Raw genomic sequence first — 20,793 nt, forward strand, 5'->3', positions numbered from 1 at the left:
AAAAACTTTTGACAAGATATAATAACCATTTCTGGTGTTTTTAGGTATTACAAAGCATAACAATAAATGGATCTTTCTTTAATGTAATAAGTTAAAAGTAACAATATTATCTATAATGCAGATAAATGAGAAGTTTGTCCAAAAAGCTTGGGGGTTAAGTACGGATGCCTATTATTATTGCTATTCAATATAGTCCTAGCCCATGCCAAAAATAAGATTAGAAAAATAAAATGAGCCAATACTCATAAGCAAAGAGCACATGACATTATTATGTTTTGCAGATGATCTGATAACTTCCTTTAAGAACTCTAGAGATATCTAGAGATAATTAGTTTGACTTTGGACATAATCAATTTGAGATTTCCCTGAGTCGATGTGAAATGTTTAGAAGTTGCTATTGACCTGAGACGAGATCTAAAGAGAAGATTTAGTACTATTTCTTCACTGAACTGATAATTCCACCCCTGGGAGCTTAGAATCACCAAGTGATAAGAGTATAGAAGGAGATCCAGGTCAGAGCCTTGAGGGATACATCAGCAACGGTTATTAGGATGAAGAGTCAATGATAGAGGCTATGAAGGATCCTAAAAGAGCATGAGAGCAGGAAGGAAGTGGCGTCATGGAAACATGGTGAGAGGATAGTATCCAGAAGAGGGTAAGCAGTAGTGTCAAAGCCTGCGAAGAGCTCAAGAATGGTGGCGACTGAGAACAGGTTATTAGAGTTGATAATTAAGACATCATTTGGCGACTTCCAACACAGTGGTTTGGGTCAAAGGAGAAGGTCAAGAGCAAGAGTAAAGAGATGTTAGAGAGGAGAGAGTGAGATGAGAAGAAGTGAAGTGAATGATTGGAGAGGGCTTTCTTAAGGAGTTTAGCTAAATATGGGAGGAGAGCTGTAAGTTAAGAGCTAGCAAAAATGGCAGAATTAGGTAAATTTTAAAAAAAATGGGGGGGGACAATAAATATCAATATTATTGTAATTTATTAGAGAAAAGATACATAATTTGAGAAGGTGTTAGCCCCTTCTTACTTTTCTCCATGACTCTATGAACGTTTACATAGATAAATGCAATATGTTTGAATATTATGGGTATATCAAAGAGGAAAACCGTGGTTTCTGATCCTAGCTTTTCCTCCTCCTAACTTTTTATTTGAGGCCTCCATTTCCCCCCTCTGGTATTAATGTTCCCCATTTCCACAAGTGATTTCCAAGGCCCCTCTCCATTCAGACACTCTACATTCTGAGGTCCTTCTCCGTTCTAACATCTCTGTACTAAAGAGCTTTCTACTCAAACAATCATTATCTAAGGACTCTTAATTTATGCATTTTATTTTAAGTCCCCATACATTTTGACACTGAAATACTGCTCCCTGTCCTCTAGCTCTAACAGTCTGTGTTCAAAAGTCTCTCCCGCCTCCAATGTTCCATGTTATAATATCTCTTGGCTTTGATAGTCGCTGTCCTTTTGGGGAGTTATTTGATGGCTGAAAGGGAGACGGAATAGACATCTCTACCCTCCTCTCCAAGGGAGACTTTAATTCCTATCAGGAGGGGAATTAGGTTAGAGCCAAATAGCTTGGGTCACTCTCAACTCTGATATTGTGCTCCCAGGTCCCTCCCAGTTCAGATATTCAACAGTCCAAGGTCCCTCCAAGCCCTGATATTCTACATTCTAAGTTCTCTCCCCATTCTAATATGCTATGTTCTAAAGTCCCTCTCAGCTCTGATATTCTGTATTCTGATGGCCTTCTAGGATCAGATGCTCCACGTTTCTTGGTCTCATCCAGCACTCTTTGCCCGAGGAAGGTGGACAGGACCAAATAGGAATGGCCGTGTCTTCCTTCTGGGAGTCACCCAAAGGGAGGCTGCCTAACTCGGCTCGGTCCTGAATTCTGTCAGCATCAGATGGCCACATGTGTCTGGCTGCCATCATGCCTGAAGGCAGGACCTGGACTTGATGGCCATCTACTGACGCTGGCCTTGGCCTTGTGTGATGGCTCTGAAATAATCATGAACCTTGCTTTAGTTTTCTTCCATGTTTATTTCCAAATGGAATTGGAAAGAACATGGCCTGTCACCCGATCTTGTCCTTTTCAATGAGTAACGGGACTGTTTTGGAGCTCCACTGTCATTCCTGGGAATGAGAAAACTCTTCAAACTTCATTCCTGCAGAGTGACTGTTCTCCTTTAATAGGCTAATGTTTAAGAATCTGCATAACGATGTTCACGGAGCTCTGAAATCCATCCCAAGGTTCAATTGAATTGGACATGGCTGTAAGGGAAGATATTTTAACTGATTTCTGTGTACAGCACGTTCCTCATGTTTAATTGTTCACTTTCCACTGGCTCCTACCCAGAAAGCTCCCAGAGAGGGAGAGGGCTCGAAGAGACAAATCCTGCCTGGGTTCATCCCTGACATTTGATGGCCTCGTGCCTCCCCAGTCGCCCTGGAAGACATCACCCTGCAAGGAGAAGCTTGAGGAATGTTCTCTTTCTCATTAAGCAACAGGGGCATGTTTAAAGATGGCCAACAGCTAGCTGCGAAGGGGTGACCAACTGTGTTCTGTCCTTTCTCATTTCGAAAGAAATTTGGATGAAGAACGAGTCGACACTCCTAATGTTGTAATTGTTTTCGAGTCCTCCAGAAGGGACACACACATTCCATGAAATGATCAAGAGACCATATTTGTAAAGCTCCTAGCATGGGTAACATTCGGCCCAGGATTGAAGGTGGAGTGAAAGATTTGGGCCAAGACGGAGCGGTGTCCATTTTTTCTGAGACAGAAACACCTCACACACACATTGTCTTTTGAGCCTCAATATTTCTGGAAAGGAATATTAATGTCCCCATTTTGGAGTTGAGGAAAGTAGGGCATGAAAAGGTCCCCTGGCCAATAAGAGACAAAACGTAAGCCCAGGACACCTAGCTCTAAGCTGAATTTGCTTATTTATAACTTTGTAACATGGTGCTAATCGATAACTCAGTAGCACTGCCTTCTCGTCACTTGGTTCATCCTGGGAGCTGGAAGAGGTCCCAGGAAACTGTATAAGCATCAGGCTACCATGTTGGAAACCCATCCATTGGCCCATCATCTCAGAGGCAGGAATTGCTTCTAACTAAAGGCAAGAACAGCCCTCTCCCTGCTAACCCAATCATTGGGCACTTGGGTTGTATCAGGTTCTACACAGGAGGTTATGCGCTGATGCCAGGATGAAGACGGTGAAGAAGGCTGCAGTAAAGGAAGGACGATTAGAATTGTTTGCAAACACTGTATAACCTTTATCAGACTATTTACTGATGGGGTGGGGCAAAGGAGGGAGGGAGGGAGAGAATCTGAATGGCAAAATGTCAGAAAGCAATTGTCAATGATTTCTGCCTGTCACTGAAAAAAATTAAAGACAGCTTAAAAAGGAAATATTGGTCAAATTTAAAAAAGAATTATTTACAAAAAACTGCCAATGCAATACGATAATAACTGGATATAATTTGTGCGCTCAAACTTTTATTTTTTGTTTTTGAATGACTGTGAGACAAGAGGAGTACCTAACTCAGAGGAATTACAAATGAGTCTCACCTGGAGGCTCATGGTCAGTGGGTGGTGGGGGCTAACTGCACCCTCACAAAGAGGAAATGAGGAACGGAAGGGAAATAGCATCAGAGATGTGGGCTCCTGAAAAACCTGTCATTGCCCTGGTGCGGCTTCTGCATGGTCCTTTGATTTCTGTCCCCACAGAATGTAAGCTCTTTAAGAGGAGGGATTCTTTGGCTTATTATATTGGCAGCCAGAGCAGGGAGCGCAGTGCCTGACACATGATAAATCTTGTTAAATGAATGAAGGGTGGACAATCTGTGTGCTCCACTGGCATCCTTGAAATGTGGAAACAGAATGAAGAAGGGGCTCTGCAAGTGAAGTGGAGCCTTTGATATGAATGAATGAGTGTGGGGACAAAGTCTCATAGGATGGAGAGGTAGTTGGTAGGTGATTTCCATCACTGCAGAGATCATACAATCACTGCAGGTCTGGCTAGAACATTTGCAATTGAAATCATGTAGAGTGGGTAATGGTGAAACTTTTAGAGACCGAATGCCCAAACTGTGCCCACCTGCTTCATGTAAGCCGCCCCCCATTATCCCTGACAGGAGAGGGAGAAAGCACCCCCACTGGGCTGCTGGACAGAGGGCAGGTGATGTGAAAAAATATTCTCAGGTGTGGTGGAGAAGGGGAAGGGACCTGCCCCCTCTGGCACACATCCCATAGGTTCACCTACATGGATTTAGAGTGTTCTATATATAATATCTTATTGGCTCTTCAGCACCACTCTATGAGGTGGGTATCATGGGTATGATTATCTCCATTTTAGAGCTGGGGAAACAATGTCTTGACAGGCTTAAAGCCAATCAGTCAATCAATAAACACTCATTATATGCCTACTTTGTACCAGACACTATGCTACAAGTGCTGAAGCATTAGGATAAATTCAATAAGATTTAAATTTTAATAAAAATATAACTCTTTGGAATGAAGGATATGGGAGCTGTGGCTAAACAACTAATCATTTGAAAAAAGTCATATGGATTTTAGTGGAGTGTTAGAAAATGAGTCAGTGGCACCATTGTCCAAAAAAAGAAAGGAGAAGGAATCTTAGACTTCACTAAGGGAGCCATAGTGTATAGAATCCTGAACAAGGGAGAAGAGAGCCCAATGCCCTTTGCCTTGCTAGACAACATCTCTATTGTGCTCAGTTATGGTCTCCATATTTCAGAAAAAAGCAAGGATAACTAGTGAATGTCCAGAGGAGGAAACGTAAGATGGAGGAGACTGCAGAATTGGGCCATGAAAAGATCTTTTGTGGGAAATAGGGACTTTGAGATTGGAAGAAGAGATAGGATGGAGATCTTTGAATAGATGTCAGACAATCACTTGGAAGAGGGATCAGCCATACTCTGCTTGGCCCCATAATAGAAAGCACAACAGTGAGCTGTTTTTAAAAGACAGATTTCAGTGCAAAATAAGAAAAACTTCCGAACACTTGGGATTATCTTTGATTGGGATGGGTTCCCTTAAAAGAGAATAGGTTATTCTCATCGAGGATGATTTTCTAGTGAAGGCTGGATCATCATTGGTCGGCAACGACATAGAGAGCATTCCATTTCAGTCATTGGCTGGACTGGATGCCTTGAGAAGTCTTTTCTGACTTGGAGATTCCATGAATTCATGTAACTGAATGATAATGGGGCCATGGCTTTCCATCAGTATAGAATGAGAAATTTTGCTGATTCCTTCCTGAAATTTAGAAATACCATCTGAAATGTGCGATTAGGCTAGTGACTGTAAATACATAAATTTAGCATGGCCTGACCTATTTTTAATCAAATCTTGGTGCTTTCTCTTCTTGATATTCATCAACAATCACTTTAATAGCATTACATCATTTTGTCAGTAATTAAATTCAAGTGATGGGCAGAGAGTTTGTTGAATTCACTCGCTTCCAGTTTTTGACAATCGGGACATGAGCCCTTCTCCCATTCTGGGTAGGTCTGGTTCTCCGCAACCTTTCAGTGATCACCACCAAGTATTTTGGTGCTCAAGGAAGGGACTTCCTTGGCTATAGGAACTTTTCCTTATCAACAAAATCGAGATACTCTCTTAATGTTGCCTCATTTAATTTGCCTTTCATCTCTCTTTCCAAGGGAAATAGTTACTTGGGTTGATGAGAATCAAGAAACAAAATGAGAATCAAAGAGCAATGGTTTTTCTGAATGTATGTGTGTATATAAACACAAACATGTACACATATGTGTCGTGTGTACACATTGGACGATGCCATCTCTTGATATTCATTGTCCAATGCCTACCATGCTTCCATCTCTGATAAATGTTTTCTGTCAAACTGCAATGAGTCCAGTCTGCAGATAAATCTTTGTCTTTTGTTTGTGTCTTCAGAATTTAATTCTTGAGAGATGCTCATCCTTTTGAGATGATTCGTCATGCAACCTTTGATGATAATGATGATAGCCTCTAGCATTTATAAAATATTTTAAAATTTGCAAAATGCTTCACATACAACATGCATCGAATCCTCACAATAACCCTGGGAAGCAGGTGCTATTTTCCTCATTATGCAAATGAGGAAACTGAGGCAGACAGAGATTAAGTGATTTGTCCTGGGTCACATAGCTGGTAAGTGTCTGAGGAAGGAGTTTCAACTCAAATCTTCCTGATTCCTAGTCCAGTCTCTCCTTTATGCCACCTAGATACATCCTGTCTCTGAACTCTCTTCTGTCCACTCTTCTGAGATCAAGAATGTGTATCAAACTGTGCCCAGCCTAGTTTTCCTGGTCTGTCATGAATTTTAAGATGTTTGTATTAGATATTTCCCTCATCACTTCTATTGCCTTCTGAATAATGAAATTTTTATTGTTGATTGAATATCAAATCAATGATGCCTCAGTTTACCTTTTTCTTCTGAAGCAAGACTGAAGCAGATGTCTGCAGAGCTGATGCTCTTGTCCCTCTGCCAGCTCTGTAATCTCTTGTCCATACTCCTGACATGTTTTCTTTGTCTGGCTGGGTGGTCTGCAGGGCACTGACACCACAATCTCATATTGCTCTTCCTACTGTCGAACCTCTCTCATGTGCTCTGTACCACACAGTTCTAGTTAAACCCAACTGCTAGCCATTCCCCAACTCAAATCCCTTCTCCTTACTTTATGTCTGGAATGCCCTCCCTCTTTCATCCTAAGACATGCTATCTTCCTTCAAAATACCAATTTGGCATCCCCTTTTACAGGAAATCTACCTCGATCTCCCCAGGGATTGGCACTATTTCCTTCTGAATTACATAACTTAAGTCTCTTGTTTATTTATCATGTAGGGGGAAAAGCTTTATCTTTGGGTACCAAACTCCTTGGTGATGATCACTGGAAGGGATTCTGGGAAGAACCAAGTAAGACCCTTGGGATCCAATCAGCCTTCAGCTTGATGTCTGGTGACTTCAATGCAAAGGGAGCAAAATGTCCTGATAAGGGGTGACATACAGGGAAGTATGGTTGAGAAGGCAGTTAAAGAGATCTAAAGCACAGAGATCTTGCCAATGCCTTGGGTCTTTGTATCAGAAACAACTTCTTCAGAAAGAGGATGGGAAGGTACTGAGTCTGGTGAGCGCCCAACAGCATCCTAAAGAAGAAAACTGGCAGGAAAAGACTGCATTGCTGGAGGAGCTATCTCTGACTGGGATAGTCTGTCCTTAAGAAGAAGAAAGAGTAGTAGCAAGAAAATGTGGAGTACAACTAGGAAGGTTTAACTTACTTATACAAGCTATTAAAATTAAAAAAAAAAACGAGAAATGGACCAAACTAACATCAGCCCCAACTCAAATGATTTCATCCAGAAGTTAAACCAATATAAATGAATTGCTAGAACAAGAAGCTCAAAAGTGCCTGATTCAGCCACCATTGGCCTTGCTTCCCAAATAGAGAAAGATCTCTGCCAAAGGCCACAATGGGTTAAACTATAAAGTCATCTATGAAATTTTAAGAGGAAGCATTTTAGACAAGTATTAACAGTATCACTTACAGAAGAAGAGAGAAGTAAAGAGGAAAACCAGTTTAAATTAAGCTTGACAAGATACCAAAGAAGCCAGGTCATCCCTGGGGCATTCAAGAATGAAAAATGGAAAAACAAACAGAAGAAAAATGGAAACTATTTGCAAAAGCCATTTTGACAAACTATTTTTTCCCATCAAGGATGGTGGAACCATCAAACTTGGGCTTCAATATGACAGACCTTGAGATGCTTAAGAGAAGGTAGAAAAATGAGCTTTGTTGTATTTCTAGAAACACACACACACACAAACACATAGTTACATATACATGTGTATGTATTGTGTATGTGGGGAGAAAGAGAAAGAGAGACACAGACAGAGACAAAGAGACAGAGAGGCAGAGATAGAGAGAGGGAGAGAGGCAGGAAGAGAGATAGAGACAGAATCAGAGAGACAGAGAAGGAGAGAAAGAAAGGAAAGAGAGAGAAAGAGAGAGAAGAGGGGAGGAAGGAAGAGGAGACAGTAAGTTAGAGGGAGGGAGAAAGAGAGAGACAGACAAACAGACGGACAGACACAGAGGCAGAGAGAAGGGAAAGAACCATGTAGTGAAAGTAAAAGATAGCAATTATTGAGGAAACTGAGGTAATAGTATGCAAGGTGTCTAAAGAAGGATGTGGGATGGATAACAAAGGTTTAGGGGGATCTTGAATGTTATTAATATCCATGAAATAGTAACTGAAGAACATCAATTGCCAACAACCCAAGTGCCCTCTTTCCTACAATCCAAGGAGTTAATATTTGTGCAGCACTTTGCACACTGCCTGGCTCATGGGGGTGCTCAGTAAAATCTTGCCTCTGCCTTTACTTCCATGTGTACCAAATCACTGAAGGTCTTGAGTACACAATTGTTGTTAAGCTCTTGGCTTCTGTCTTAGTATCACTTCTAAGAGAGAAGAGAAGGACTAGATCACTGGAGTTAAGTGACTTGCTCAGGATCTCACAGCTAGGAAGTGTCTGAGGTGACATTTGAATCCAGAACCTGCCAACTCCCATCCCAGCACTCTACTTACTGAGCCACCTAATGTGTCCACAAATTAATAGCATTCTCAGTAAGGGTATTAGTAGGGAGCAGGCAGGCTGTCACAAGAGCTGAAGATACAAAGACTATGAATGGAAAGATCCCCGCTCACAAGGAATTGGCATTCTCACACAACCCCAAATGGGAATGGCATATTCAGCCAGTGCTTCAAATGCTTGCTGGTTGACTGATGGGATGACCAGATTCCCAAGTGTCTAGTCCTGTCTTTCACAGTCATTCTTTGTGTGGATTTCATACCTCGCTTCACTTCTTTCTTTATGGCCCTGAGATCTCTCTTCCTCAAGTCACACATCCTTAGATGGCTGCTCGCCTCCCTCCCCATTTCCCCCCTCCCCCCTCCAGGTGACCCTCCCCCAGTGATCAATGGTTTTCACCATCATTGGTAGCCCGACATCACTTCCTCCCCAGAGCTATCATTATCCAAGTCATCAGCCCCTTGACCATCACCACCAGCTTCCCTGAGGGTGGCCACCGTCATTGCCGCCCTAGCCTACACGCTGCCCTTCCCAACAGCTCTGCTTGTACTTCAGGATTGGATTTGATGACTTTCTCTTCCTCCCTCTCCAAGGATGTGCCCATTGATCAGGGGAAGGCTGAGCCCATTGGGAGAGGAGGAACTCAGAGCCGCACAGCTAGACTTCTAGGAATTGATGCCAAGTGGGTGAGCAGCATGAGGGAAACAATGTGCAGGGAAGAAGATGATAGAGATGAAAATGATGCCAAAAGGAGGCCAACTTTTAGGGATTTCAATGAAGGAAAGTCCTCCTCCTCCCCCTCCTCCTCCTCCTCCTCCTCCTCCTCCTCCTCCTCCTCCTTTCTTCCTCCCACAGTGTGAGGAAGGATTAAAGGGAATCCCACTTGGCAAAAACAACAGCAACTTTAACACATTTATTTTGACTCTATCGAAGGCAAAGAGCCTGGTGCGAAGTGTGAGTGATACCAAGAGATCTTCCAAATAGTTCTTTGCTCAAAGAGGACCGCCATGTGGGGAGTGAGGGTGGGAGGAAATGAAATGGGTACAAATTAGTGGTGATAAAGGTACAGCGTGATCAAAAGGGCACCAAGAATTGGAGAGGCTTCCTCGAGTAGGACCTCAGTAATTCATGGGGGCAGGATGATATCGGGGTGCAACTGGGGAGAGTTAGGAGGATATTCTGGCTCGAATGTTGATTGTTTGAAAGAACACAGGACACGAGTAGAGCAAGGTCAGCCAGAGCAGAACTATGGAGGGCGTGAAGTGATGGAGGAAGGGGGATGCCTGTTCTTTATCCTGAGGCAATAGGGAGCCACAGAACTCCTAGGGCAGGAGAGTTAGTATTCTGAGGAGACTCACTTGTGGTTGTCAGTGTTTCACAGCTGTGTGGAGGGCCACATGGAGTGGACAAGAGGCCCGGGACAGGAAGTCGGAGAAGAGGCGCCTGCTATTGTCTGGGTGAACAATTGGTCATGGGTCGCCCGGAGACCACCTCCAGCGGTGGGTTTGGTAGATCTTGAAGGTCCGGAGCTGTGGCCGTGCTGCCTCCCCAGTTCCTTTCTCCCCTTTCTTTGTGCCTCCAGTAGGTGCTTCATAAATGTCTGTCGACGGGGCTGACAGCTTTGCACGAGATTGAGAATGGGAAGAAGGGGACGGAGGCGTCTTGGGGGTCGGAGTGACAAGAGGGCTCTGGCGATGCTTTGAGGCGGAGGCTGGAGGGGCAGGAGGAGGGTGGGAGGTGACCGGCCTTGGGGATGCTCCTGGGAGGGACCAGAACTCTCTGGCTCTGGGGCTGCCCCGCTTGGCCTCGGATGGCGTCATGCTCCACTTGTCAGCGCTGCACCGGAGGCCAGTCTGGACTTTCTCACTTGACAAACTTCCATGTGTCGGGGGAGCCTGAATTCCCAGCTTCTTCTCACATTTACCCCCAAGGCCGCGGAGACTTCCAAACAGCTCATTGTTTATCAAGGTCTGTCAAACAAGGCCTGGTATTTCTTGCCTTGTTTGTTTGAGCAGAAATGTTTCCCCCTCCTGCCTGTCACCCCCTCCCACCTCAAGTCCCCCACTGAAAGGGCAAGTGTTTAAACAAATAAACTCCCAGCAATATTCCGTGAAAGAAGGCGGCTGAACTTTCTCAGAGCCACGATGGAGAGGACATTTGCACCAGGACGGGGATTCCCTTTCTCTGCCCCTTCGCGGCCGCCAAGCATATCCACGCTGTCCCTTGGTGACCCTTGGGAGAACCCAAGCATCAAGGATGGATTCCAAGAGAAGAGTGAACACAAATGGCCCCAGGCTGCGAACTCTTCCTAGGGAGCCAACGTGGAATCCTAGAGAAGGAATTTCCATGGGAAGGCTTAGGTTCAAATCCTACCTTTGCCCCAGCCTCACTCTATGACTTTGGGCTTGGTTCTCCCTCTCTCAAAATCCCCAGGTCCTAGTTGGAAGACACTTAGGAGGCCACTGAGTCTGAGCTCACCTGAGTGAGGACACACCTGTCCATTCCGACAAGTGGGAGAGGGCTCAGCCTTCAGCATCTCCATTTTGTCCTTGAAGACTTACCCATATGGGAACTCACTTGGTGACCCACTTGGGTGGCTTGCATGATGGGAAAGGGTAATGTCCCCCACTCCAACATCCGTTCCAAACTGGATCCATTGATTTAGCTATTTCTTCCCACTGGGGCCTCGTTTCCCCTCCATATAATCAGAATAACAATCCCAATTCTGTATCTCACACCTTTGAGGGTCGGATGGGGAGATGCTTTGCAAGGTATCATAAAAGGCTACGACAGCTTCCCTACCTCACAGCAAGGATATGAGCCCACTGTGGAAGCCAGAAAGACGGCCCTTGTGCCGCCATCTTAAATCCTTGGCAGTGACTCAGACATCCCCTGTTCAAATTCCTTTCTTTCTGGCCTTTGAGCATTTCTTAGAACTAGCAGCATCAAGGTGGGAGTTTCTGGGGCCCCTCTAGGAAAGCTTAGTGTCGCCTTGTCCAACCCTCTGGCTCTAGAGATAAAGAAAACAAGGGAGGATTCAGAGGATGAGGAGACTCACCCAAAGTTTCCTCCCACACCAGGAGAGTTCTGAGATCCAGACGTGTGGGCCTGACTCTAAGTCGAGATGATTTGTGCCCGACTCTCACAAGGACCTTCTTCAATTCTCCTGTTAGAGAGGAGGAAATCGATGTTTGCTGGCCTAACTTTTAGTTAAACCTTTGTCCAAGCTCCTTGTAGGATAGATGAGAAGACGTGGGCCCAAGATTTCTGAACTGACTAGACGGCTGGACCCAAGGGAGGCTTTTAATGATGGGCAGAAACTTGGAAAGGAGACTTCAGGGATCCAGCCTAGCCCCAGGATGGACACTTTTATCAATGACTTTGTAGAAAGACATACACAGAAGTCAAAATAACAGATGACACAAGGCTGAGAGAGACAGCCCACACAGTGAATGAGAGAGGCTTGGGGGCTGGAAGGGACTCAACAGGCAAGAGCTTTGGGTCAAATCTAACAGAACACGCTTGAATTTGGATGAATCAAATGTCAAATCTGAGAACTCATATCTAGTAAAGGATTATGAACTTGGGGCTAGAAGGTACCTCAGGGGTTCTCTTCCTCAGTTTTCAGAGGAGAAAACTTGAGACCCAAAGAGGTTAAATAACTTTCCCAAGGTCACCTTGGTAGTAAATGGCAGAGCTTTGTTCAGTCATTTTCTCAGTTGTCTTGTATTCTTTGTGATCCCTTTTGGAGTTTTATTGGCAAAGACCGTGGAGAGGTGTGCCATTTTCTTCTCCAGCTCAATCAACAGATAAGGAAATTGAGGCAAACAGGGTTAATGACTTGCCCAGGGTCACACACCTAGAAAGTGTCTGAAGCCAGATATGAACTCAGGAAGATGATCTTCTTGCCTTTGGGCTTAGTGCTATATTATGCCACCTAGCTGCCCCTAAATAGCAGCATGGAGAGAAGTTAAAACAAAATAAAAAGCCAGAGTTCAAAATATAAAAAAATTGGGTGAGGGATGTTTAGATAGCAGCTCTTCCATGAAAAAAGAAAAAGAGAAAGATCAAGGTGTGTTCATGGACCGCAAGCCCAAGTGTGTCCTGCAGCCTTCATTAGGAGAGACCTCAGTGGTCCAGGGACAGGGAAGTGACAATTCCCCTCCGCGATGCCCTCACCGAACAATAACTGGAGAATTGTAGTCAATCTTGAGTAACTCCTTCAGGAAGAGCATTGATGCACTGAAGAGAGCCCAGAACCTGGAGAACACCCTTGAACTCACGCCTTATGAAGAACAATGGACAGTGGACAGGCTTGGAGGGTTGGGGGCTTGAAGGACTATCCATTCAATAAGCATCTGGTCCATAGCTACTGAGCAGTACATACCAAAGGACTGTGGGTGCAAAGGCAAAACAAAGTCATCCCTATGTCGGAAGAGCTTCCATTCTATGGGACTGTTCTTGGCTCCAGAGGGGAGAAGCAGGGGTGGTGAGTGGAAAGCTTGAAAAGCAAGAGCTGAACATCAAAACAGAAGTCAATCCACAGTGAACTCAGGCAAGGGCTGAAAAAGTCTCAGGGTGGAAGAAATTCAGTTCTCTCCCCATCCTCATGGACCACATCATTAGAGAGACAGGACTAGCAATAGACAGTGAATCCAGCTGGTGTGAAAGGAACTGGACCAATAAGAGGTAACTCCATCAAGCAGGAATGCTAGTCACTCGAGGACTCCTCATGGCAGAGAGAAGGGCCAGCTATGGACCCTACCAAGGCACAGAGCCAGAATAGAGGAACAGCTATTGAGAACGTCATGAGAATTAGGGAGAAGGGAAGGGAATAAGCATTTATACTGAAATCCCAACTTTACAGGAAACGTTTCCCAAGCCCTCTTCCTTCCAGCACCTTTTCCATGTTTGTTGTCTCCCCTTCATCCAGTAGATAGCCTGGGTAGATTCGGTTACATATCATCTCCCTCATTCCATGTATACGTTTCTTGAGGGCCAGGGTGGACTTTTGCTTCTTTGGGTATCCCCAGCACTTAGAACAGCCCCTGAGACTATAACAGAAACCTGAAATAAATTACTGACTGACTTCTTCTATAGTGCCCACTATGTGCCAAACACGATGATAAGTACTTTACAAATACTCTCATTTGATCTTTACAGCCCTGGAAGGCAGGTACTATTATTATACCCATTTTCAAGTTGAGGAAATGGTGCCAAATGGAAATGGAATGGTTTTTCCAGGGTGATGAAGCAAGTAAGTGTCTAAGTACATGTTTGAACTTGGGTCTTTCTGACTCTGGGTTCAGTGCTTTGTGCACTGTGGTGCCTTCTGACCACCTCTTTTATTTCAGTAGATGAGAACAACATCTAGTAACAGTGTTGTTATTTAGTTGTAAGTCATCCTTTTACCAAATGTGTTCTCTACCTGTGTCTCCTGTGAAGACTGGATTTAGCTCTCCCCTGATGGTAACAATGAAGATACTTAGCTCTTCCTTTATTGGGAAGACTGAATTGTAATCCCCGGTGTATTTTTAGATTTTAATTCCCAAAGTGTAACCCCAGGATTTAAAATAGATCTACCCATTTTAACCACAAAAAGGTGTGAACTAACCACAAAAGGTGTGAACACCCATTTCCCATACACTGAATGGGAGGTCTGTGACCCTGTGTGAACGAGTGAGCAGTCCTGGAGTGGATCTTCTGCTGTGATTGGTAGATGTAAAATTTAGGGGAGGTGACAAAAGAGAAAAAAGGTCTTTAAATAGTGAAAACAGACACACAGTTTGATCAGTCACTCGGAGTTGGACTGGAAGACAGACACTCGGACTTGGAGTGAGAACAGTCACTCAAAGCTGGAGAAAAGACAGACACTTGAAAAGAGAATGGAAGACAGACACTCGGACTTGGAGTGACGACACTTGGCTGTGGAACTGGACCCCTGGAGGAACTTGTGTGGAAGACCTCAGACTACTTTCCTTTTAGATGGTCACCGTGGTGAGAGTGAGTGTAAAGACTGATTTAGTTTCCTTGCCTTTCTGGAGGTGTGAACCTTCAAGAAAGACCCATCATCTTGAGACTCCTTTCCCCTGACTGGTGCCTTAGAATTTCTACCTGGCTCTGAAGAAGCCAGACTAGCATTCTCTCTCTCTCTTTCTCTCTCTCTCTCTCTCTTTCTCTCTCTCTCTCTCTCTCTCTCTCTCTCTCTCTCTCTCTCTCTCTCTCTCTCTCTCTCTCTCTCTCTCCCCCCTCTCTCTCCCTCTCTCTCTCCTGTTCTCTCTTTTTTAATATTTTCCCTCTATTGTAAAAATAAACTACCATAATTCCATTTACTTGAGTAATTCACTTTGGGATTTAGAAATTAAATCCTTGGCGACCACCAATTAAATATTAAGTCCAACCATAATTTTAACACTCCCAATAGTCCCTTTGTGTTTTTGTGGGAGGCTATGCTCCTTTTGTCTCTATTGTCCACATTTCACCATCTGAGTAAATATCTTTGATTTAAAAAAAATTAAGTCTTTTTGATTGTGAGAAACACAATGTCCTTCTACCACTGTTTGTATGGCTAAAATTCATGGACTGCTACTAGACCCTTAAGAGTTAAAAATGAATAATCCTCAGAGGGTGTGTGGTGAATGATCTCAGGTTGTTATACATGACAGATAAGTAGGAAAGAGAAGCAAAACAAAGGAAATACCTGATCCAAAAGAAAATGAATAGGTTGGTCAGGGGAAGAAGGAGGGATAACCATTGGACATCTCCATCATTCACTCCCTGGGCATCTTTGTGAAATCTGGAGAAACTGAAAAGGGTATAGAGTGGATTAATGGGAGACCATGGGTAAGCATGGTTGGGTGGCCATGCTTGGATGGGAGGGATACTGGCATCATTGAAACCCAAGAACTATTTCAATACCTGAAAAATTGTGACAGTCATAGCAACCTCTGCTGCCATCACAGGTCCCATGTAGCAAAGTATTTCTCAGTCATGATCTTATTTGCCATTACACAATGACACCGTGAGTAGGTAGCTTACGTATTATCATTCCCATTTTTGCAGATGAAGAAACTGAGGGTTTGAGATATAAAGTAACTTGCTAAAAGTTAGATGGTATATCGTGTAGGCACATAGTGTAGAAGGTGTATATGTTGGACCAGAGGAGCTTGGAGGAACATCCTAAATCTAGGATGCTGAGATTTCATGAACATCATTGAGGCAGGGGAAAAGCTTGCTGGTACTGAGGAGTCTGTAACTCAGTCAGTGCTGCTTTGTGGGAGAATGGAATTCTTTGGTAAATCTGGCCTGTGTTGACACAGTCATTCAGGTTAGTTCCCCACTGCTGTTTCCACTTGCTGCTAATTTTTCCAAGTTCTCTTTCCCTGATCATATGATCCAGAATTTTTCACACCACTTAGGGGACATGGAGATGGAAATTTTGAGTAAATTTTATTTGCCCAACTCTGTGTTATCCAAGAGTGAAAAGGAGAAAGAGGGTCAATCCCAATTTAGGGTGTGGTGGCCACAGGGTGCAGAGAGGGGGTGTGGACAGGCAGGGCTGTTTCTTGAAACAAGGATACTGACAAAACAGCTGAAATAGAATAAAATGGAGACTTTCCATGTGTTTCATGCTTGCTGTGGAAAACTCTCTTGAGGAATTTAGGAAAAAGTAATGAAATTATTTATGAAGTATACAATTCTCACTCTGATTAGTCTTCTGTTACATTTTCATGACTCAGATTTGTAAACACAGCAGGGTCCCTCATTGCTGAATCCCTCGCAGGCTGAATTTCTCTCCTAATGGTTCCCTAAATTAGAGAACTCAAAACTATGGCACACTAGGATCCCTTGAAGGGACAAGGGATGTTTAGTCTGGAGAGGAGAAGACTGAGGGTAGAAGACAGGACAGTATCTTCAACTATTCCATGCCTAGAATAATGCACTGAACATAATAAAGCTTTAAAATAGTTATGAAGTAAACAAATGAATAAATTACCTTAAGATCCCTGCTATAAAGGACAGAAAAAATGTTTAGAATTCTTCTGCTTAGGCTCAGGAGGGAGGACAAGAATCTATGGGTGGAGGTGACAGGGAAACTGATTTCTTCTCTAGTCTTGGCTCCAATATCAATTGCCTGTTCCAGTTCACTGAAGCTGATGAGAGACTTAGAGCTTTCTACAGATGAGGGAGATGCATCAGTGATGCCCAAAGACCTTTATTGTCATCATGTTTCAATTGATACCAAGGAAAGAAGAGTTACCAGATGAGAACCTGAGGGCAGATGGGAACAACTAAGGACAACCAAAGGCAAGGGCAATGAAAGGGTGGGTTTCTCTTGGGCACAAGAATCTTCTCCATGGGAGAGACCATGGGAAAAGATTCAGTGGTGGCCCTGCCACAGGATGCCCTCAAAACGTGGTACATGCCCATTACACCAGGCTCTCATCATTCCACATGCTTCAGTGAGTCTATCATCTCTTCCAATGTGAAGGCAACTCATCAATGTGAGTATGAATCATGGATTTAATGGGAACAGATGGTTTTGGTCCAGTGCATCTGATTAGCTGCCCATATCTGATGTCATAGGCAGTCCAAAAGGCCCCAGGGATGGACCAGCAACTCTTTCTCTCCCATTCTTACTTCACAAAGAACCAAATCCTAAAATTGTCTATAGTCTAATTATTAATATACAACTGACATCCATCCTTCCTCCAGGTTCCTCAAAGGCTCCAGCTAACATGGCCATCTCACCCTGCTGGCATAGCAGGAGCAGCAGCATTTCAACAAAGAGATGCCCAGGTAGAACCTTTGCAGCCCTGGTTAAGATATTCTGTGTGTGTGTATGTGCACACGTGTGTATGAGAGAGTGAGTGAGTCAGAGAGACAAAGAGACAGAGAGACAGACAGACAGAGACAGAGACAGAGACAGAGACAGAGAGACACCAGGGACCTTCATTCTGTAGATTGATTGTGGTCTAAACAATACAATCGTTGATGGAGATACACTGGAAGACCTTTTCCCCTCATGCTCCCTAGCTAGATGCAAGGTGGGATTACAGAATCAACATAGAGTTGGAGGAGATCTCAGAAGATTCTATCCCAACCCATGTGTGAATAAAAATCCCTGCTAGAACAGCTCTGGTAAGAAATCGCCATATTGCTTGAAGATAATGATGGGGGATTGTGGGGAGTGATGGTGCCTGGATTAAAGACATATGGAGGTGACATTGGGCTTGACCTTGATTCAAATCCTGTCTCTGGGACTTAGAAACTATGTGACCATGGATAAATCACTGAACTTTAACTATATTTTCTTCATCTGTAAAATGGGTATGATAATACCTATAGCAACTCTGCCATTTATAGTGCTTTGCAGTCCTTAAAGTGCCATAAAATGGCAGCCATTATGAAGAGCATTATCACTTCCCCAGGCATCCCATTCCATTTGGGCTCATTCTCTTTAAGTTATTTTCCAATCTTAACTGGCTTTTCTGGACTTGACATTCATTTCACTTAATACTTCCTCCTAGGGCCAAACAGCACATGCATCATTCTTCTTCCATCAGATAACCCATCAAATGCCTGAAGAGAGCTTCCTTGGCCTCCCCTCCAGTGTTCTCCCATAAAGGCTACAGAGCCCCAGTTCTTTCAAAGGATTCTCCTTTTCCATGTTCCTTCCCAATTCCTGTTTAGCTTCCCCTGGATGCTATCCAGGTTATCAACATCATTTCAAAAATATAGCACCCTCACATGAAGATCCATGTGGAACCACTTCTGGTCTCATGGCCTCAATTATAAAAATAAATAACTAAATGCCTCCCTCTCCCCTTTCACAAAAGGCATTCAGGAACAAAGCTGGAGCTTGCTTCCTCATGCTGGAGAGGGGAGAAAGTGAAGATGATGGAATGACAGACAGCACCATCTTCTTCCTCCCACTTCCAGACTGATTGGATTCATCCATCATTCTGCAGAAGTTAATAAACACTCAATATTGAAAAAAGTACACCATGGTTGAATGTGTTACTAATTAGCCGTTCCACCACATGGATGGAAATCACACAGCGGTTGGTACTGGACATGCTGGGCTGTGGTCAGAGGAGAGAAATTAGGTTTCCTCTTTGCTCCAGGGCAAAACATTGGAAGCTACATGGGAAAGGGAAGTTTGGGTTGGAGTGTGGGGATGCCAACACCAGCCTGAGCTCAGAGTTAGGCTGATCCACACCAGGTCCTGGAGGCAGAGCTGTCCTACTTTTGATGCTCTTGGGCTACAGTACAGAAGACGTCAGCCCTGCCTGCCAACAGCTCCCATGGCAAGAACTTGAAGAAGCAGGAGGAGGAGAGGCTGGCTTTCAGGGTAAGTCCCTCAAGCAATTCCTGCCTGCTCAAGAGCTACGATCTAGGAAGGGAACAGAAATGCCCCTTCTGAAATGAGCAGCATCGTGGAGGCCACGGACGTCCCGTTTGTTTATGTGTTTCTTTGCTGCTAATTTTGTGGCCCATCCTCGGTGGCCATTCCTGGAGCTGACTTTGCTGGTGCCATGATGGGAGGAAGGGCTGATTATCTTACAGAGGGACCTTTCGCTGTACATTTGCCCTCCCTCCTTGAGTTTTTTGTGACTAGCAGTACAATCTCCAGTTCAGAGGACATGGGCATTCTAGACACTTAAAATCCCGAATTGCTTTCCAGAATGCTCAGACCAGGTTCACCAACACTGTATTGGTGTGCTTGTCATTCTTGGCTCCTTCCACATTGACTGTCTGACTTTCTGTGCACATTTTTTTAATCTAAGATGGCTGAGGAGTTCGTTAACATCAGTATTTCAGATAGTTCCTGGTTTTCTTCCTCATTTGGCTTTGTTGCCCTTGGTGCCTGGAGAAGTTTGTTCTTGAGGTTTTTCACTGTAGAATCTAGACTATGGCTCTCCTCTGAACCCTATGTCCTTCAGAAACCCAGAGTCAGACCACGCCTGGCTTTCCTGTGCTCTATTACAAACTGTGGCAGAAGGCTTCCGTCCAAAGTGTCCATCCTTTCCATCCCCCAAAATGAGCATCAGATCCAACCCAGAATTCCCTCTCAATGGTTCCTCCATCTTTTGAAGGATGAAATGCTCACTAAGGTAAACTGAGAAATTATTAGCTCTAGCCCATTTCTGGATAATTGAAGCTCCCCTTCATTATTATGTCTGCCCCCACTCCACTGAGGAGAAAGATTCATTGCCTCCCAATGCGCCCATTCCATTTTTTAACAGTTGTTCTTGTGGGTGAAGTCCTCCTATCAACTCAATGCTACCAGCAGTCACCCACGAGGTGCTCAGTCAGCATTTCATTTTCCCCAGAGAAACACAACTTTAGTCAATTGATCATTTATTGTTATTAGGTATTATTAGCATTTATTAAGCATCTGTTGTATACTGGGCACTGTGCTAGGTCCCAGGAATACTGTGAAAATCACTGAAATGGTCTCTGGTCCCAAGGAGCTAACATGTGCCCTTCATATTCCCGAGCGCGTGTGGCCAAGATGCTCTGGGACCGAGCCAAAGATCTCATTAGCTTTCTTGCTGAAGCATGGCCCCATTGGCTCCTACTGGTACAAGAGTCCATCCTACCTGGCAGACTTTTCCTTTGATGGGCTGCTCTCTGGCTGTGCCTCTTCGCTCAGGGATGTGGGAAGCTGTTAACTCTAGCATAGGTCATCTGACTCAGTCCAGCCCAAGTTCCAGCCCATGAAGTCATTTTCATTCCGCAACTTGTGAATGAGCTGCTACTGAGCTGGGCGAGAAAGTGAGGAAGATGGAAATAGTCCTGCCCTCAGGGGGCTTCCATTCCGTAAGGACTTGTTGAATAGTTAGCTTGCTGGGCGCTAGCTTGGTGGTCATTTCAAAGCCTGCCCAGCTTTGAAAATAGGGCAGGCCCAAGCACCGATATGAAGGAAACTTCCCCAAAAGCCTCCTGCCATGCTGTTGCGGAGCCAGGAATGTTGGCTGGCTCTTTGGGCTCTTGGCCACGTACCAGAGGTGCCATTCCTCATTACTATCTCCTCACTCTGTGCCTACCTCAATGCGCCGTCTCCTCTCCTTGGGTGCTCGGACTGTCCTGCTTGCAATGATTAGAACATGTGAAGTCCTTCTTTTTCATTCATTTCCTAATTGGTGTCATTGAACTATGAGCTCATT

This window comes from Monodelphis domestica, chromosome 1 (genome assembly GCF_027887165.1).
Source record: "Monodelphis domestica isolate mMonDom1 chromosome 1, mMonDom1.pri, whole genome shotgun sequence".
NCBI lineage: Eukaryota > Metazoa > Chordata > Mammalia > Didelphimorphia > Didelphidae > Monodelphis > Monodelphis domestica.